Source organism: Arachis hypogaea, chromosome 3 (assembly GCF_003086295.3).
Source record: "Arachis hypogaea cultivar Tifrunner chromosome 3, arahy.Tifrunner.gnm2.J5K5, whole genome shotgun sequence".
In the NCBI taxonomy this organism is placed as follows: domain Eukaryota; kingdom Viridiplantae; phylum Streptophyta; class Magnoliopsida; order Fabales; family Fabaceae; genus Arachis; species Arachis hypogaea.
The window spans coordinates 33,467,266-33,487,398 of NC_092038.1; the positions used below are offsets into that span (position 1 = coordinate 33,467,266).

At 39.0% G+C, this 20,133-nt stretch overlaps 2 non-coding genes across 2 annotated transcripts; both read right to left on the reverse strand.

Annotated features, from left to right (window-relative positions):
* Positions 1-6,625: 6,625 nt before the first annotated feature.
* Positions 6,626-6,729, reverse strand: LOC112793289 (small nucleolar RNA R71). The gene has a single exon (XR_003197988.1). It is a non-coding gene; the product is annotated as a small nucleolar RNA R71 (small nucleolar RNA).
* Positions 6,730-15,492: 8,763 nt separating this feature from the next.
* LOC112793290 (small nucleolar RNA R71) lies at positions 15,493-15,596 on the reverse strand. The gene has a single exon (XR_003197989.1). It is a non-coding gene; the product is annotated as a small nucleolar RNA R71 (small nucleolar RNA).
* Positions 15,597-20,133: the final 4,537 nt, after the last annotated feature.

The following is a 20,133-nucleotide window of genomic DNA, read 5'->3' on the forward strand; positions in this document are numbered from 1 at the left end:
AACGCCGTATCAACGCCAAAACAGCATCACATGGCGTTTAACGCCCAGAACATGCACCAATGGCGTTTGAACCCAGAATATGCATGGAGCATTTTACACGCCTATATTGAAGAATGGTATTTCTTTTCACCTCAGGATCTGTGGACCCCACAGGATCCCACCTCAGATCTGTGGACCCCACAGGATCCCCACCTACCTTTTCTTTTAATCCTAATCACACTCTCCTAATCCAAATCTCATTTTCAATGTCACACTTCCCAAAACCTCACCAATCACCTCAATCCTCTTCCCAATTCCCCATTCACCATTCACATCAACCCACTCTTCCCCATAAACCCCAACCTACCTCCTTTACATCAAATTCATTTCCCACCCTTTCCACCCAAAATGGCCGAAACCTAACCCCTCCCTCTCCCTATAAATACCTCTCCTTTCTTCTTCATTTCACACACAAAACCCCTCTTCTCTCCATAGCCGAACCCACTCTTCCCCTCTCTACCAAATTCTCTTCTTCTTCTTCTATTTCTTTCTTTTTGCTCGAGGACGAGCAATTTTAAGTTTGTGTGGTAAAAAGCCTAAGCTTTTTTTTTCATCACCATCAATGGCACCAAGACGGAGTTCCTCAAGAAAAGGAAAAGGGAAGGCAAAAGCTTCCACTCCGAGTCATGGGAGAAGGAAGATTCATCTCCAAGAGCCACCAAGACCACTTCTATGATGTTGTGGCAAAGAAGAAGGTGATCCCCGAGGTCCCTTTCAAGCTCAAAAAGAATGAGTATCCGGAAATCCGACATGAAATCAAAGAAGAGGGTGGGAAGTCATAACCAACCCCATGCAACAAGTCGGAATATGATGGTTCAAGAGTTCTATGCTAATGCATGGATCACTAGGAACCATGATCAAAGTATGAACCCGAATCCAAAGAACTATCTCACATGTTGGGGAATACTAGATTTCAGTCCGGAAATGTGAGGTTGGTTTCATTACCATGAGCAAGTGAGAACGCCCCACAAAAAGGGTCAACTTAATCAAAGGGACCAGTCCTAATGACATTTGTGGAAGGGCCAATGAGAATAGACTCCAAAGGCAAACCGATCCAACTAAGAAGACTGGACCTCAAGCCTGTAGCTAGAGGATGGTTGGAGTTCATCCAAAGATCCATCATCCTACAAGCAACCGATCTGAAGTTACTGTGGATCGGGCCATCATGATTCATAGCATCATGATTGGAGAGGAAGTGGAAGTTCATGAAGTTATTTCCAATGAACTCTACAAAATAGCTGACAAGCCTTCACACATGGCACGGCTAGCCTTCCCGCACCTCATATGCATCTATGTTATTCAGCCGGAGTTATCATAGATGGAGATGTCTCCATTGAAGAAGACAAGCCCATCACCAAAAAAGGATGGAGCAAACAAGAGAAGTTCCTCACGGCCCCAAGAAGAACATGAGGAAGTTCATCATCAACAAATGCCTCAAGGAATGCACTTTCCTCCCAACAACTATTGGGGCAACTCAGTACCTCTTTAGAGGATTTGAGCCATAATGTTGAACAACTAAGGGTGGAACATCATGAACACGCCCTCACTCTCCAAGAAATAAGAGAAGATCAAAGAGCAATGAGGGAGGAGCAACAAAGGCAAGGAAGGGACATAGAAGAGTTAAAGAACATCATTGGGCCTTCAAGAAGAAGACGCCACTAGAGGTGGATTCATTCCTTGTTCTTTATTTCTTTCTGTTTTCGGTTTTTAAGTATTGTGTTTATCTATGTTTTTGTGTCTCTACTTCATGATCATTAGTGTGTAACCATGCCTTAAAGCTATGAATAAAATCCATTAGTCTTTCACCTCTCTTAAAAGAAAAATGTTTTAATTCAAAAGAACAAGAAGTACATAATTTTCGAAATTATTAGTGAATTTAATTTAATTATATTGATGTGGTGGCAATAATTTTGTTTTCTGAATGAATGCTTGAACAGTGCATATTTTTTATCTTGTTGTTTATGAGTGTTAAAAATTGTTGGTGCTTGAAAGAATGATGAACAAAGAGAAATGTTATTGATGATCGGAAAAACATCATGAAATTGATTCTTGAAGCAAGAAAAAGCAGTGAAAAAAAAATGACGAAAATTTTAAAGCAAGGATCCAAGGCTTTGAGCATCAATGGATAGGAGGGCCCAAGGAAATTAAATCCAGGCCTAAGCGGCTAAATCAAGCTGTCCCTATTCATGTGCTTGTGTCATGAAGGTCCAAGTGAAAAGCTTGAGACTGAGTGGTTAAAGTCGTGATCCAAAAGAGTGTGCTTAAGAGCTCTGGACACCACTAACTGGGGACTTTAGCAAAGCTGAGTCACAATCTGAAAAGGTTCACCCAGTTATGTGTCTGTGGCATTTGTGTATCCGGTGGTAATACTGGAAGACAAAGTGCTTAGGGCCACAGCCAAGACTCATAAGTAGCTGTGTTCAAGAATCAACATGCTTAACTAGGAAAGTCAATAACACTATCCAAATTCTAAGTTCCAGAGACGCCAATCACTCTGAACTACAAAGGAAAAAGTGAGATGCCAAAACTGTTCAGAAGCAAAAAGCTACAAGTCCCGCTCATGTAATTAAATTAATATTCATTGATATTTGACTTTATAGTATATTCTCTTCTTTTATCCTATTTGATTTTCAGTTGCTTGGGGACAAGCAACAATTTAAGTTTGGTGTTGTGATGAGCGGATAATTTATACGCTTTTTGGCATTGTTTTTATATAGTTTTTAGTAAGTTTGAGCTACTTTTGGGATGTTTTCATTAGTTTTTATGTTAAATTCACATTTCTGGACTTTACTATGAGTTTGTGTGTTTTTCTGTGATTTCAGGTAAATTTTGACTGAAATTGAGGGATTTGAGCAAAACTCTGAAGAAGGCTGACAAAAGGACTGCTGATGCTGTTGGAATCTGACCTCCCTGCACTCGAAATGGATTTTCTGGAGCTACAGAACTCCAATTGGCGCGCTCTCAACGGCGTTGGAAAGTAGACATCCAGGGCTTTCCAGCAATATATAATAATCCATACTTTATTCGAAGAATGACGACGTAACTTGGCGTTGAACGCCAAGTACACGCTGCTGTCTGGAGTTAAACGCCAGAAAAACGTCATGATCCGGAGTTGAACGCCCAAAACACGTCATAACCTGGAGTTTGACGCCAAGAAATGCCTCTACTCGTGGATTGATCAAGCTCAGCCCAAGCATACACCAAGTGGGCCCCGGAAGTGAATTTATGCATCAATTACTTACTCATGTAAACCCTAGTAGCTAGTCTAGTATATATAGGACATTTATCTATTGTATTAGACATCTTTGGTCTCAGTTTTGTTTTATTATTCATCTTAGGAGATCATTGATCACGTTAGGGAGGCTGGCCATTCGGCCATGCCTGACTCTTTTACTTATGTATTTTCAACGGTGGAGTTTCTGCACACCATAGATTAAGGGTGTGGAGCTCTGCTGTACCTCAAGTATTAATGAAGTTCTATTATCTTTTATTCAAATCTCTCTTATTCTTATTCCAAGATATTCATTCGTACCCAAGAACATGATGAATGTTATGAGTCAGATTACCCTCATTATCATTCTCACTTATGAACGCGTGTGATTGACAACCACTTCCGTTCTACATGAAACAGAGCTTGAACGTGTATCTCTTAGATTCCCCAACAGAATCTTCGTGGTATAAGCTAGATAGATGGCGGCATTTATGAGGATCCGGAAAGTCTCACCTTGTCTGTGGTATTCCGAGTAGGATCCTGGGAATCCAGAAAGTCTAACCTTGTCTGTGGTATTCCGAGTAGGATTCCGGTAATGAATGACTGTGACGTGCGTCAAACTTGTAACCTGCTGGGCGTTAGTGACAGACGCAAAAGAGGGATTCTATTCCAGTAGGAGCGGGAACCAACCGGTGATTAGCCGTACTGTGACAGAGTGCGTGAGCATTAGTTTTCACTGCGAGGATGGGATGTAGCCATCAGCCATGGGTGATGCCTCCAGATGATTAGCCGTGCGACTGACAACCGCATAGGACCATTTTCCCGAGAGGATGAAAGTAGCCACAGTTGATGGTGAACCCCTATACAAAGCTTGCCATGGAAAGGAGTAAGAAGGATTGAGTAGAAGCAGTAGGAGAGCAGGCGTCCTTGGGCTCTACAGCATCTCCATCCGCTTATCTGAAATTCCCACCAATGAATCTGCATAAGTCTTCTATCCCTTTTATTTCTACCCTTTATTTCTATTTTCGAAAAACCCATAAACCATTTTAATCTGCCTGACTGAGATTTACAAGGTGACCATAGCTTGCTTCATACCAACAATCTCTGTGGGATCGACCCTTACTCGCGTAAGGTTTATTACTTGGACGACCCAGTACACTTGCTGGTTAGTTGAACGGAGTTGTGTATTCAACCAGTGCCATAATAAAGTTTTCATTCAAAATCCAAAGAACGTAGATCACAATTTCGTCCACCAAGTTTTTGGCGCCGTTGCCGGGGATTGTTCGAGTATGGACAACTGACGGTTCATCTTGTTGCTCAGATTAGGTAATTTTCTTTTCAAAAATCTTTTTCAAAAATTTTTCTTGTATTTTTTTCGTTTTTGCAAACTTTATTTTCGAAAAAAATTAATAAAAATACAAAAAATTAGAAAATCATAAAAATCAAAAATATTTTGTGTTTCTTGTTTGAGTATAGAGTCAATTTTTAAGTTTGGTGTCAATTGCATGCTTTTAAAATTTTTCTTGCATTTTTCGAAAATCTCATGCATTCATAGTGTTCTTCATGATCTTCAAGTTGTTCTTGATAAGTCCTCTTGTTTGATCTTGATGTTTTCTTATTTTGTGTCTTTCCTTGTTTTTCTTGTGCACTTTTGCATTCATATTTTCCATGCATTAAAGATTTCTAAGTTTGGTGTCTTGCATGTTTTCTTTGCATCAAAAAATTTTTCAAAATAATGTTCTTGATGTTCATCATGATCTTCAAAGTGTTCTTGGTGTTCATCTTGACATTCATAGCATTCTTGCATGCATTCATTGTTTTGATCTAAAAATTTCATGCATTAAGTATTTTTGTTGTTTTTCTTTCTCATAATTAAAATATTCAAAAAATCAAAAAATATCTTTTCCTTATTTTCCTCCAAATTTTTGAAATTTTGGGTTGACTTGGTCAAAAATTTTTTAAAATTAGTTGTTTCTTACAAGTCAAGTCAAAATTTCAATTTTAAAAATCTTATCTTTTCAAAATCTTTTTCAAAAATCATATCTTTTTCATTTTTTTATAATTTTCGAAAATTTCAAAAATCTTTTTCAAAATATTTTCAAAATCTTTTTCTTATCTTTTATATCAAATTTTCGAAAATTAGCTAACAATTAATGTGATTGGTTCAAAAATTCGAAGTTTGTTACTTTCTTGTTAAGAAAGGTTCAATCTTTAAGTTCTAGAATCTTATCTTGTAGTTTCTTGTTAGTTAAGTCTTTTTAAAAATTAAATCTTTTTCAAAATATCTTTTTATTAAAAATTTTTATCTTATTTTTTTTATCTTTTATCTTATCTTTTTCAAAATTTGATTTCAAAATATCTTATCTAACTTCTTATCTTCTTATCTTTTTCAATTTTTGATTTCAAATCTTTTTCAATCAACTAACTAACTTTTTGTTTGTTTCTTATCTTTTTCAAAACCATCTAACTACTTTTCCCTCTCTAAATTTTCGAAAATTCTCCCTCTCTTTTTCAAAAATTCTTTTTGTTTTAAATTTTAATTTTAATTATATTTTGTCTTTAATTTTCGAAAATCACTAACCTATTTTCAAACATTATTTTCGAAAATCCTCTTCTCTTCTCTTCTTCTATTTAATTATTTAATTATTAACACTTCTCTTCACCTCTCTTCATCTAAGAATCCGAACTTCTTATATCTCTTGTATTTGGATTCTTTCCCCTTTCCTTCTTCTTTCTTCTACCCCTTTTTTCTTCTACTAACATAAAGGAATCTCTATACTGTGACATAGAGGATTCCTCTTTCTTTTCTTGTTTTCTTCTCTCTTTCTTATGAGCAGGAACAAGGAAAAGGGCACTCTTGTTGAAGTTGATCCAGAACCTGAAAGGACTCTGAAGAGAAAATTAAGAGAAGCTAAATTACAACAATCCAGAAACAACCTTTCAGAAATTTTCGAACAAGAGAAGGACATGGCAGCCGAAAATAATAATAATAATAATAATAATGCAAGGAGAATGCTTGGTGACTTCACAAAGCCAACATCCAAGTTTGATGGAAGAAGCATCTCCATTCCTGCCATTGGAGCCAATAACTTTGAGCTTAAGCCTCAACTAGTTGCTTTAATGCAACAAAACTGCAAGTTTTATGGACTTCCATCTGAAGATCCCTATCAGTTTTTAACTGAGTTCTTGCAGATCTGTGAGACTGTAAAGACTAATGGAGTTGATCCTGAAGTCTACAGACTCATGCTTTTCCCTTTTGCTGTAAGAGACAGAGCTAGAATATGGTTGGATTCACAACCTAAGGATAGCTTGGACTCCTGGGATAAGCTAGTCACTGCTTTCTTAGATAAGTTCTTCCCTCCTCAAAAGCTGAGCAAGCTGAGAGTGGATGTTCAAACCTTCAAACAGAAAGATGGTGAATCCCTCTATGAAGCTTGGGAAAGATACAAGCAGCTGACCAAAAGATGTCCATCTGACATGTTTTCAGAATGGACCCTATTAGATATATTCTATTATGGTCTCTCTGAATTTTCGAAAATGTCATTGGACCATTCTGCAGGTGGATCTATTCACCTGAAGAAAACGCCTGAAGAGGCTCAAGAACTCATTGACATGGTTGCAAACAACCAGTTTATGTACACCTCTGAGAGAAATTCTGTGAATAATGGAATACCTCAGAAGAAAGGAGTTCTTGAAATTGATGCTCTGAATGCCATATTGGCTCAGAACAAAATGTTGACTCAACAGGTCAACATAATCTCTCAAAATCTGAATGGATTGCAACATGCATCCAACAGCACTAGAGAGGCAGCTTCTGAAGAAGCTTACGATCCTGAAAACCCTGCCATGGCAGAGATTAATTACATGGGTGAACCTTATGGAAACACCTATAACCCATCATGGAGAAATCACCCAAATTTCTCCTGGAAGGATCAACAAAAGCCTCAACAAGGCTTTAACAATGGTGGACGCAATAGGCTGGGCAATAGCAAGCCATATCCATCATCTCCTCAACAACAGACAGAGAATTCTGAACAAAACAATTCTAATTTAGCCAATATAGTCTCTGATCTGTCAAAAGCCACTTTCAGTTTCATGAATGAAACCAGATCCTCCATTAGAAATTTGGAGGCACAAGTGGGCCAGCTGAGTAAGAAAGTTATTGAAACTCCTCCCAGTACTCTCCCAAGCAATACAGAAGAAAATCCAAAAGGAGAGTGCAAGGCCATTGATTTAATCAAAGTGGCCGAATGCATAGGGGAGGAGGAGGACGAAAATCCTAGTGAGGAAGACCTCCTGGGACGTTCCTCAAGCAAGAAGGAGCTTCCTATTAAGGATCCTGAGGAATCAGAGGCTCACCTAGAGACCATAGAGATTCCATTAAATCTTCTTCTGCCATTCATGAGCTCTGAAGAATATTCATCCTCTGAAGAGGATGAAGATGTGACTGGAGAGCAAGTTGCTCAATATCTAGGAGCTATCATGAAGCTGAATGCCAAGCTATTTGGTAATGAGACTTGGGAAAGTGAACCTCCCTTGCTCATTAGTGAATTAGATACTTGGATTCAGGAAACTCTACCTCAAAAGAAACAAGATCCTGGCAAGTTCTTAATACCTTGCACCATTGGCACCATGAGCTTTGAAAAAGCTCTATGTGATCTTGGGTCAGGGATAAATCTTATGCCACTCTCTGTAATGGAGAAGCTGGGGATCATTGAGGTACAACCTGCCTTGTTCTCATTACAATTGGCAGACAAGTCAATGAGACAAGCTTATGGAATGGTAGAGGACGTGCTAGTAAAGGTTGAAGGCCTTTACATCCCTACTGATTTCATAATCCTAGACACTAGGAAGGAAGATGATGAATGCATCATCCTAGGAAGACCTTTCCTAGCCACAGCAGAAGCTGTGATAGACGTCCACAGAGGAGAGTTAGTCCTTCAATTGAATGGGGAATACCTTGTGTTTCAAGCACCTGGCCATCCCTCTGTGACAAAAGAGAGTAAGCATGAAGAGCTTCTCTCAGTTCAGAGTCAAGAAGAGCCCACACAGTCAAACTCTAAGTTTGGTGTTGTGAGGCCACAACCAAACTCTAAGTTTGGTGTTCAAATTCCATATCCAAACTCTAAGTTTGGTGTGGAGACAACACACTAAATTGATCTGATCATCTTGTGGCTCCATGAGAGCCACTGTCAAGCTATTGACATTAAAGAAGCGCTTGTTGGGAGGCAACCCAATTTTATTTATCTAATTTTATTTTATTTTTTTTTAGTGTTATTTTTGTGTTTTATTAGGTACATGATCATGAGGAGTCACGAAAAAAATCAAAAAAATTAAAAACAGAGTCAAAAACAGAAGAAAAAAATTGTTCACCCTGGAGGCAGCGCAGACTGGCGTTCAACGCCAGTAAGATGCATCTGGCCGGCGTTCAACGCCAGAACAGAGCATCTTTCTGGCGCTGAACGCCCAAAACAAGCTACATCCTGGCGTTTAATGCCAGGATGCGCACACAGAGGGCAATCTGGCGCTGAACGCCAGAAACAAGCATGAAACTGGCGTTCAACGCCAGAAACATGCATCACATGGGCGTTTAACGCCCAGAACATGCACCAATGGGCGTTTGAACGCCAGAATGATGCATGGAGGCATTTTACACGCCTATATGGTGAAGGAATGGTATTTCTTTTCACCTCAGGATCTGTGGACCCCACAGGATCCCCACCTCAGGATCTGTGGACCCCACAGGATCCCCACCTACCTTTTTCTTTTAATCCTAATCACACTCTCCTAATCCAAATCTCATTTTCAATGTCACACTTCCCAAAAACCTTCACCAATCACCTCAATTCCTCTTCCCAATTACCCCATTCACCATTCACATCAACCCACTCTTCCCCATAAACCCCACCTACCTCCTTTACATTCAAATTCACTTTCCCACCCTTTTCCACCCAAAATGGCCGAAACCTAACCCTCCCCTCTCCCTATAAATACCTCTCCTTTCTTCTTCATTTTCACACAACACAAACCCCTTCTTCTCTCCTATAGCCGAACCCACTCTTCTCCCTCTCTACCAAAATTCTCTTCTTCTTCTTCTACTCTTCTTTTCTTTTTTGCTCGAGGACGAGCAAATTTTAAGTTTGGTGTGGTAAAAAGCCTAAGCTTTTTGTTTTTCATCACCATCAATGGCACCCAAGACCGGAGTATCCTCAAGAAAAGGAAAAGGGAAGGCAAAAGCTTCCACTTCCGAGTCATGGGAGAAGGAGAGATTCATCTCCAAGAGCCACCAAGACCACTTCTATGATGTTGTGGCAAAGAAGAAGGTGATCCCCGAGGTCCCTTTCAAGCTCAAAAAGAATGAGTATCCGGAAATCCGACATGAAATTCAAAGAAGAGGGTGGGAAGTCATAACCAACCCCATGCAACAAGTCGGAATATTGATGGTTCAAGAGTTCTATGCTAATGCATGGATCACTAGGAACCATGATCAAAGTATGAACCCGAATCCAAAGAACTATCTCACAATGGTTCGGGGGAAATACTTAGATTTCAGTCCGGAAAATGTGAGGTTAGCGTTTCATTTACCCATGATGCAAGGTGATGAACGCCCCTACACAAAAAGGGTCAACTTCAATCAAAGGCTGGACCAAGTCCTAATGGACATTTGTGTGGAAGGCGCCCAATGGAGAATAGACTCCAAAGGCAAACCGATCCAACTAAGAAGACTGGACCTCAAGCCTGTAGCTAGAGGATGGTTGGAGTTCATCCAAAGATCCATCATCCCTACAAGCAACCGATCTGAAGTTACTGTGGATCGGGCCATCATGATTCATAGCATCATGATTGGAGAGGAAGTGGAAGTTCATGAAGTTATTTCCAATGAACTCTACAAAATAGCTGACAAGCCTTCACACATGGCACGGCTAGCCTTCCCGCACCTCATATGCCATCTATGTTATTCAGCCGGAGTTATCATAGATGGAGATGTCTCCATTGAAGAAGACAAGCCCATCACCAAGAAAAGGATGGAGCAAACAAGAGAAGTTCCTCACGGCCCCCATGAAGAACATGAGGAAGTTCATCATCAACAAATGCCTCAAGGAATGCACTTTCCTCCCAACAACTATTGGGCGCAACTCAGTACCTCTTTAGAGGATTTGAGCCATAATGTTGAACAACTAAGGGTGGAACATCATGAACACGCCCTCACTCTCCAAGAAATAAGAGAAGATCAAAGAGCAATGAGGGAGGAGCAACAAAGGCAAGGAAGGGACATAGAAGAGTTAAAGAACATCATTGGGCCTTCAAGAAGAAGACGCCACTAGAGGTGGATTCATTCCTTGTTCTTTATTTTCTTTCTGTTTTCGGTTTTTAAGTATTGTGTTTATCTATGTTTTTGTGTCTCTACTTCATGATCATTAGTGTGTAACCATGCCTTAAAGCTATGAATAAAATCCATTAGTCTTTCACCTCTCTTAAAAAGAAAAATGTTTTAATTCAAAAGAACAAGAAGTACATAATTTTCGAAATTATTAGTGAATTTAATTTAATTATATTGATGTGGTGGCAATAATTTTTGTTTTCTGAATGAATGCTTGAACAGTGCATATTTTTTATCTTGTTGTTTATGAGTGTTAAAAATTGTTGGTGCTTGAAAGAATGATGAACAAAGAGAAATGTTATTGATGATCGGAAAAACATCATGAAATTGATTCTTGAAGCAAGAAAAAGCAGTGAAAAAAAAATGACGAAAATTTTAAAGCAAGGATCCAAGGCTTTGAGCATCAATGGATAGGAGGGCCCAAGGAAATTAAATCCAGGCCTAAGCGGCTAAATCAAGCTGTCCCTATTCATGTGCTTGTGTCATGAAGGTCCAAGTGAAAAGCTTGAGACTGAGTGGTTAAAGTCGTGATCCAAAAGAGTGTGCTTAAGAGCTCTGGACACCACTAACTGGGGACTTTAGCAAAGCTGAGTCACAATCTGAAAAGGTTCACCCAGTTATGTGTCTGTGGCATTTGTGTATCCGGTGGTAATACTGGAAGACAAAGTGCTTAGGGCCACAGCCAAGACTCATAAGTAGCTGTGTTCAAGAATCAACATGCTTAACTAGGAAAGTCAATAACACTATCCCAAATTCTAAGTTCCCAGAGACGCCAATCACTCTGAACTACAAAGGAAAAAGTGAGATGCCAAAACTGTTCAGAAGCAAAAAGCTACAAGTCCCGCTCATGTAATTAAATTAATATTCATTGATATTTTGACTTTATAGTATATTCTCTTCTTTTTATCCTATTTGATTTTCAGTTGCTTGGGGACAAGCAATAATTTAAGTTTGGTGTTGTGATGAGCGGATAATTTATACGCTTTTTGGCATTGTTTTTATATAGTTTTTAGTAAGTTTGAGCTACTTTTAGGGATGTTTTCATTAGTTTTTATGTTAAATTCACATTTCTGGACTTTACTATGAGTTTGTGTGTTTTTCTGTGATTTCAGGTAAATTTTGACTGAAATTGAGGGATTTGAGCAAAACTCTGAAGAAGGCTGACAAAAGGACTGCTGATGCTGTTGGAATCTGACCTCCCTGCACTCGAAATGGATTTTCTGGAGCTACAGAACTCCAATTGGCGCGCTTTCAACGGCGTTGGAAAGTAGACATCTAGGGCTTTCCAGCAATATATAATAATCCATACTTTATTCGAAGAATGACGACGTAACATGGCGTTGAACGCAAAGTACACGCTGCTGTCTGGAGTTAAACGCCAGAAAAATGTCATGATCCGGAGTTGAACGCCCAAAACACGTCATAACCTGGAGTTTGACGCCAAGAAATGCCTCTACTCGTGGATCGATCAAGCTCAGCCCAAGCATACACCAAGTGGGCCCCGAAAGTGAATTTATGCATCAATTACTTACTCATGTAAACCCTAGTAGCTAGTCTAGTATATATAGGACATTTATCTATTGTATTAGACATCTTTGGTCTCAGTTTTGTTTTATTATTCATCTTAGGAGATCATTGATCACGTTAGGGAGGCTGGCCATTCGGCCATGCCTGGACCTCTTTTACTTATGTATTTTCAACGGTGGAGTTTCTGCACACCATAGATTAAGGGTGTGGAGCTCTGCTGTACCTCAAGTATTAATGAAGTTCTATTATCTTTTATTCAAATCTCTCTTATTCTTATTCCAAGATATTCATTCGTACCCAAGAACATGATGAATGTTATGAGTCAGATTACCCTCATTATCATTCTCACTTATGAACGCGTGTGATTGACAACCACTTCCGTTCTACATGAAACAGAGCTTGAACGTGTATCTCTTAGATTCCCCAACAGAATCTTCGTGGTATAAGCTAGATAGATGGCGGCATTTATGAGGATCCGGAAAGTCTCACCTTGTCTGTGGTATTCCGAGTAGGATCCTGGGAATCCGGAAAGTCTAACCTTGTCTGTGGTATTCCGAGTAGGATTCCGGTAATGAATGACTGTGACGTGCTTCAAACTTGTAACCTGCTGGGCGTTAGTGACAGACGCAAAAGAGGGATTCTATTCCAGTAGGAGCGGGAACCAACCGGTGATTAGCCGTACTGTGACAGAGTGCGTGAGCATTAGTTTTCACTGCGAGGATGGGATGTAGCCATCAGCCATGGGTGATGCCTCCAGATGATTAGCCGTGCGACTGACAACCGCATAAGACCATTTTCCCGAGAGGATGAAAGTAGCCACAGTTGATGGTGAACCCCTATACAAAGCTTGCCATGGAAAGGAGTAAGAAGGATTGAGTAGAAGCAGTAGGAGAGCAGGCGTCCTTGGGCTCTACAGCATCTCCAGCCGCTTATCTGAAATTCCCACCAATGAATCTGCATAAGTCTTCTATCCCTTTTATTTCTACCCTTTATTTCTATTTTCGAAAAACCCATAAACCATTTTAATCTGCCTGACTGAGATTTACAAGGTGACCATAGCTTGCTTCATACCAACAATCTCTGTGGGATCGACCCTTACTCGCGTAAGGTTTATTACTTGGACGACCCAGTACACTTGCTGGTTAGTTGAACGGAGTTGTGTATTCAACCAGTGCCATAATAAAGTTTTCATTCAAAATCCAAAGAACGTAGATCACAATTTCGTCCACCAAGTTTTTGGCGCCGTTGCCGGGGATTGTTCGAGTATGGACAACTGACGGTTCATCTTGTTGCTCAGATTAGGTAATTTTCTTTTCAAAAATCTTTTTCAAAAATTTTTCTTGTATTTTTTTCGTTTTTGCAAACTTTATTTTCGAAAAAAATTAATAAAAATACAAAAAATTAGAAAATCATAAAAATCAAAAATATTTTGTGTTTCTTGTTTGAGTATAGAGTCAATTTTTAAGTTTGGTGTCAATTGCATGCTTTTAAAATTTTTCTTGCATTTTTCGAAAATCTCATGCATTCATAGTGTTCTTCATGATCTTCAAGTTGTTCTTGATAAGTCCTCTTGTTTGATCTTGATGTTTTCTTATTTTGTGTCTTTCCTTGTTTTTCTTGTGCACTTTTGCATTCATATTTTCCATGCATTAAAGATTTCTAAGTTTGGTGTCTTGCATGTTTTCTTTGCATCAAAAAAATTTTTCAAAATAATGTTCTTGATGTTCATCATGATCTTCAAAGTGTTCTTGGTGTTCATCTTGACATTCATAGCATTCTTGCATGCATTCATTGTTTTGATCTAAAAATTTCATGCATTAAGTATTTTTGTTGTTTTTCTTTCTCATAATTAAAATATTCAAAAAATCAAAAAATATCTTTTCCTTATTTTCCTCCAAATTTTTGAAATTTTGGGTTGACTTGGTCAAAAATTTTTTAAAATTAGTTGTTTCTTACAAGTCAAGTCAAAATTTCAATTTTAAAAATCTTATCTTTTCAAAATCTTTTTCAAAAATCATATCTTTTTCATTTTTTTATAATTTTCGAAAATTTCAAAAATCTTTTTCAAAATCTTTTTCTTATCTTTTATATCAAATTTTCGAAAATTAGCTAACAATTAATGTGATTGGTTCAAAAATTCGAAGTTTGTTACTTTCTTGTTAAGAAAGGTTCAATCTTTAAGTTCTAGAATCTTATCTTGTAGTTTCTTGTTAGTTAAGTCTTTTTAAAAATTAAATCTTTTTCAAAATATCTTTTTATTAAAAATTTTTATCTTATTTTTTTTATCTTTTATCTTATCTTTTTCAAAATTTGATTTCAAAATATCTTATCTAACTTCTTATCTTCTTATCTTTTTCAATTTTTGATTTCAAATCTTTTTCAATCAACTAACTAACTTTTTGTTTGTTTCTTATCTTTTTCAAAACCATCTAACTACTTTTCCCTCTCTAAATTTTCGAAAATTCTCCCTCTCTTTTTCAAAAATTCTTTTTGTTTTAAATTTTAATTTTAATTATATTTTGTCTTTAATTTTCGAAAATCACTAACCTATTTTCAAACATTATTTTCGAAAATCCTCTTCTCTTCTCTTCTTCTATTTAATTATTTAATTATTAACACTTCTCTTCACCTCTCTTCATCTAAGAATCCGAACTTCTTATATCTCTTGTATTTGGATTCTTTCCCCTTTCCTTCTTCTTTCTTCTACCCCTTTTTTCTTCTACTAACATAAAGGAATCTCTATACTGTGACATAAGGATTCCTCTTTCTTTTCTTGTTTTCTTCTCTCTTTCTTATGAGCAGGAACAAGGAAAAGGGCACTCTTGTTGAAGTTGATCCAGAACCTGAAAGGACTCTGAAGAGAAAATTAAGAGAAGCTAAATTACAACAATCCAGAAACAACCTTTCAGAAATTTTCGAACAAGAGAAGGACATGGCAGCCGAAAATAATAATAATAATAATGCAAGGAGAATGCTTGGTGACTTCACAAAGCCAACATCCAAGTTTGATGGAAGAAGCATCTCCATTCCTGCCATTGGAGCCAATAACTTTGAGCTTAAGCCTCAACTAGTTGCTTTAATGCAACAAAACTGCAAGTTTTATGGACTTCCATCTGAAGATCCCTATCAGTTTTTAACTGAGTTCTTGCAGATCTGTGAGACTGTAAAGACTAATGGAGTTGATCCTGAAGTCTACAGACTCATGCTTTTCCCTTTTGCTGTAAGAGACAGAGCTAGAATATGGTTGGATTCACAACCTAAGGATAGCCTGGACTCCTGGGATAAGCTAGTCACTGCTTTCTTAGATAAGTTCTTCCCTCCTCAAAAGCTGAGCAAGCTGAGAGTGGATGTTCAAACCTTCAAACAGAAAGATGGTGAATCCCTCTATGAAGCTTGGGAAAGATACAAGCAGCTGACCAAAAGATGTCCATCTGACATGTTTTCAGAATGGACCCTATTAGATATATTCTATTATGGTCTCTCTGAATTTTCGAAAATGTCATTGGACCATTCTGCAGGTGGATCTATTCACCTGAAGAAAACGCCTGAAGAGGCTCAAGAACTCATTGCATGGTTGCAAACAACCAGTTTATGTACACCTCTGAGAGAAATTCTGTGAATAATGGAATACCTCAGAAGAAAGGAGTTCTTGAAATTGATGCTCTGAATGCCATATTGGCTCAGAACAAAATGTTGACTCAACAGGTCAACATAATCTCTCAAAATCTGAATGGATTGCAACATGCATCCAACAGCACTAGAGAGGCAGCTTCTGAAGAAGCTTACGATCCTGAAAACCCTGCCATGGCAGAGATTAATTACATGGGTGAACCTTATGGAAACACCTATAACCCATCATGGAGAAATCACCCAAATTTCTCCTGGAAGGATCAACAAAAGCCTCAACAAGGCTTTAACAATGGTGGACGCAATAGGCTGGGCAATAGCAAGCCATATCCATCATCTCCTCAGCAACAGACAGAGAATTCTGAACAAAACAATTCTAATTTAGCCAATATAGTCTCTGATCTGTCAAAAGCCACTTTCAGTTTCATGAATGAAACCAGATCCTCCATTAGAAATTTGGAGGCACAAGTGGGCCAGCTGAGTAAGAAAGTTATTGAAACTCCTCCCAGTACTCTCCCAAGCAATACAGAAGAAAATCCAAAAGGAGAGTGCAAGGCCATTGATTTAATCAAAGTGGCCGAATGCATAGGGGAGGAGGAGGACGAAAATCCTAGTGAGGAAGACCTCCTGGGACGTTCCTCAAGCAAGAAGGAGCTTCCTATTAAGGATCCTGAGGAATCAGAGGCTCACCTAGAGACCATAGAGATTCCATTAAATCTTCTTCTGCCATTCATGAGCTCTGAAGAATATTCATCCTCTGAAGAGGATGAAGATGTGACTGGAGAGCAAGTTGCTCAATATCTAGGAGCTATCATGAAGCTGAATGCCAAGCTATTTGGTAATGAGACTTGGGAAAGTGAACCTCCCTTGCTCATTAGTGAATTAGATACTTGGATTCAGGAAACTCTACCTCAAAAGAAACAAGATCCTGGCAAGTTCTTAATACCTTGCACCATTGGCACCATGAGCTTTGAAAAAGCTCTATGTGATCTTGGGTCAGGGATAAATCTTATGCCACTCTCTGTAATGGAGAAGCTGGGGATCATTGAGGTACAACCTGCCTTGTTCTCATTACAATTGGCAGACAAGTCAATGAGACAAGCTTATGGAATGGTAGAGGACGTGCTAGTAAAGGTTGAAGGCCTTTACATCCCTACTGATTTCATAATCCTAGACACTAGGAAGGAAGATGATGAATGCATCATCCTAGGAAGACCTTTCCTAGCCACAGCAGAAGCTGTGATAGACGTCCACAGAGGAGAGTTAGTCCTTCAATTGAATGGGGAATACCTTGTGTTTCAAGCACCTGGCCATCCCTCTGTGACAAAAGAGAGTAAGCATGAAGAGCTTCTCTCAGTTCAGAGTCAAGAAGAGCCCACACAGTCAAACTCTAAGTTTGGTGTTGTGAGGCCACAACCAAACTCTAAGTTTGGTGTTCAAATTCCATATCCAAACTCTAAGTTTGGTGTGGAGACAACACACTAAATTGATCTGATCATCTTGTGGCTCCATGAGAGCCACTGTCAAGCTATTGACATTAAAGAAGCGCTTGTTGGGAGGCAACCCAATTTTATTTATCTAATTTTATTTTATTTTTTTTAGTGTTATTTTTGTGTTTTATTAGGTACATGATCATGAGGAGTCACGAAAAAAATCAAAAAAATTAAAAACAGAGTCAAAAACAGAAGAAAAAAATTGTTCACCCTGGAGGCAACGCAGACTGGCGTTCAACGCCAGTAAGATGCATCTGGCTGGCGTTCAACGCCAGAACAGAGCATCTTTCTGGCGCTGAACGCCCAAAACAAGCTACATCCTGGCGTTTAATGCCAGGATGCGCACACAGAGGGCAATCTGGCGCTGAACGCCAGAAACAAGCATGAAACTGGCGTTCAACGCCAGAAACATGCATCACATGGGCGTTTAACGCCCAGAACATGCACCAATGGGCGTTTGAACGCCAGAATGATGCATGGAGGCATTTTACACGCCTATATGGTGAAGGAATGGTATTTCTTTTCACCTCAGGATCTGTGGACCCCACAGGATCCCCACCTCAGGATCTGTGGACCCCACAGGATCCCCACCTACCTTTTTCTTTTAATCCTAATCACACTCTCCTAATCCAAATCTCATTTTCAATGTCACACTTCCCAAAAACCTTCACCAATCACCTCAATTCCTCTTCCCAATTACCCCATTCACCATTCACATCAACCCACTCTTCCCCATAAACCCCACCTACCTCCTTTACATTCAAATTCACTTTCCCACCCTTTTCCACCCAAAATGGCCGAAACCTAACCCTCCCCTCTCCCTATAAATACCTCTCCTTTCTTCTTCATTTTCACACAACACAAACCCCTTCTTCTCTCCTATAGCCGAACCCACTCTTCTCCCTCTCTACCAAAATTCTCTTCTTCTTCTTCTACTCTTCTTTTCTTTTTTGCTCGAGGACGAGCAAATTTTAAGTTTGGTGTGGTAAAAAGCCTAAGCTTTTTGTTTTTCATCACCATCAATGGCACCCAAGACCGGAGTATCCTCAAGAAAAGGAAAAGGGAAGGCAAAAGCTTCCACTTCCGAGTCATGGGAGAAGGAGAGATTCATCTCCAAGAGCCACCAAGACCACTTCTATGATGTTGTGGCAAAGAAGAAGGTGATCCCCAAGGTCCCTTTCAAGCTCAAAAAGAATGAGTATACGGAAATCCGACATGAAATTCAAAGAAGAGGGTGGGAAGTCATAACCAACCCCATGCAACAAGTCGGAATATTGATGGTTCAAGAGTTCTATGCTAATGCATGGATCACTAGGAACCATGATCAAAGTATGAACCCGAATCCAAAGAACTATCTCACAATGGTTCGGGGGAAATACTTAGATTTCAGTCCGGAAAATGTGAGGTTAGCGTTTCATTTACCCATGATGCAAGGTGATGAACGCCCCTACACAAAAAGGGTCAACTTCAATCAAAGGCTGGACCAAGTCCTAATGGACATTTGTGTGGAAGGCGCCCAATGGAGAATAGACTCCAAAGGCAAACCGGTCCAACTAAGAAGACTGGACCTCAAGCCTGTAGCTAGAGGATGGTTGGAGTTCATCCAAAGATCCATCATCCCTACAAGCAACCGATCTGAAGTTACTGTGGATCGGGCCATCATGATTTATAGCATCATGATTGGAGAGGAAGTGGAAGTTCATGAAGTTATTTCCAATGAACTCTACAAAATAGCTGACAAGCCTTCACACATGGCACGGCTAGCCTTCCCGCACCTCATATGCCATCTATGTTATTCAGTCGGAGTTATCATAGATGGAGATGTCTCCATTGAAGAAGACAAGCCCATCACCAAGAAAAGGATGGAGCAAACAAGAGAAGTTCCTCACGGCCCCCAAGAAGAACATGAGGAAGTTCATCATCAACAAATGCCTCAAGGAATGCACTTTCCTCCCAACAACTATTGGGCGCAACTCAGTACCTCTTTAGAGGATTTGAGCCATAATGTTGAACAACTAAGGGTGGAACATCATGAACACGCCCTCACTCTCCAAGAAATAAGAGAAGATCAAAGAGCAATGAGGGAGGAGCAACAAAGGCAAGGAAGGGACATAGAAGAGTTAAAGAACATCATTGGGCCTTCAAGAAGAAGACGCCACTAGAGGTGGATTCATTCCTTGTTCTTTATTTTCTTTCTGTTTTCGGTTTTTAAGTATTGTGTTTATCTATGTTTTTGTGTCTCTACTTCATGATCATTAGTGTGTAACCATGCCTTAAAGCTATGAATAAAATCCATTAGTCTTTCACCTCTCTTAAAAAGAAAAATGTTTTAATTCAAAAGAACAAGAAGTACATAATTTTCGAAATTATTAGTGAATTTAATTTAATTATATTGATGTGGTGGCAATAATTTTTGTTTTCTGAATGAATGCTTGAACAGTGCATATTTTTTATCTTGTTGTTTATGAGTGTTAAAAATTGTTGGTGCTTGAAAGAATGATGAACAAAGAGAAATGTTATTGATGATCGGAAAAACATCATGAAATTGATTCTTGAAGCAAGAAAAAGCAGTGAAAAAAAAATGACGAAAATTTTAAAGCAAGGATCCAAGGCTTTGAGCATCAATGGATAGGAGGGCCCAAGGAAATTAAATCCAGGCCTAAGCGGCTAAATCAAGCTGTCCCTATTCATGTGCTTGTGTCATGAAGGTCCAAGTGAAAAGCTTGAGACTGAGTGGTTAAAGTCGTGATCCAAAAGAGTGTGCTTAAGAGCTCTGGACACCACTAACTGGGGACTTTAGCAAAGCTGAGTCACAATCTGAAAAGGTTCACCCAGTTATGTGTCTATGGCATTTG